We start from the raw sequence: 1,432 nt of genomic DNA on the forward strand, positions 1-1,432 counted from the left end.
GCCGTGAGGACCCTCGAGGGCCACGTTTTTAGAGGCCCCACATCAAGAGCCAAATTTTAAACATTGTTTTAGACAGAAGGGTTTGTACGAAGCGATAGGAAGTCTTTTGGTCAGTGTTTTTTTTCTGTAGTGGCACAAGGTTATTTTTCCTGAGAAAACAAAATGAAACTGAATGAAATGAATCAAAGTGAAATGACTGAGTGTCGAAAAGCTCACCGAAGAGGCGTCAGATGACCACAGACAGATTACACTCTGACACAGATTGCTTGCCACTCTTTTATCATCATCTTGATCCACAACCAAATCTTTTTTATGTAGGCCTACATTTAATAAAGAAAATAAATGAAAAGTACTGTCAGCATATTTAAAAAAAAAAAATGGTCAATGCAATTGAAATTGAAGAAAGCAAAAGTTAAAATTAACCAAATAGAAATGGATTCAGCAAGAAAGAGAATGAGATGGCTAGAGAGGTCAAGACATACAAAAAAGAAATAGTATCAGTGCTGTGTGTGTGTGTGTGTGCGTGTGTGTATGGGAGGGTCTGCTTGATTTGATTGACAGCTCCCCTGCCTGGCGAGAGGCTTCTCGGAGCCTGCCAGTTGAAAGCTGGGTTGCTATGGATACTGACGTCATGGTGAAGGGGTCGGTTTGGTTGTCGAGGGTACAGTAGAGAGGGCTGGAAAGGGGCACCGCCAATCACCAATGAGACTGGAATCAGCTTTTGGGGAGGTGGGGAGAGGTTCAAAATTACATTAGGTAACTACTCAGAACTGGAAAGTGTTTTTGCTAACTAGTTAACTAACCAGCTAACCGTCACTATCCAGTTAGCATCTTTGTTAGCTGCCAATGAGAAGTTGCATTGCAGCCAAACGAGTTGCTAAGCTGTCATGGAAGGCAGCCCCCAGATCTTCAAAACCGCACCAGCTCATACCATGAAGTATTTTAATACTTTTAGTAATTCTGAGTCCCCGAAAAAATGGGAACTCCTCCCACTTTGTCAGGGAGCAAACAACCATTAGCAAACTAAGGGAGGTGGGTCAACCATACCGTTTGGGAAATGTTAATTGTTATGTTCTTGGTCAGACCAAGTCTCGAAGAGATTTGAAAGTCAATGATAATCAGGATAACCATGAAGTACAAGCCTCCTGTTGGTACAGGTATGCTGTGTCTATGAAGACTGTGCATTCTGCCTTCACTGTTTTCTCTGCAGTCTTGTTCCCAGTGGCACCAGGGCGATTTTCATTTCCCTACTTCTTTCTCTCCTCTACACTCTGTACACACGTTACAGCAATGCCTGTCCGACATTCCGTTTTTACAGCCGACACTCGTTCACTACATTAGTTTATACATTAGTTTTACTCATGGAAATTGTAATACATCATTTTGGTGTGAAAGGTTACTAAAGGTCATGCGGCATGATAAGGTTGTTGGC

Source organism: Engraulis encrasicolus, chromosome 11 (assembly GCF_034702125.1).
Source record: "Engraulis encrasicolus isolate BLACKSEA-1 chromosome 11, IST_EnEncr_1.0, whole genome shotgun sequence".
NCBI classification, from domain to species: Eukaryota; Metazoa; Chordata; class Actinopteri; order Clupeiformes; family Engraulidae; genus Engraulis; species Engraulis encrasicolus.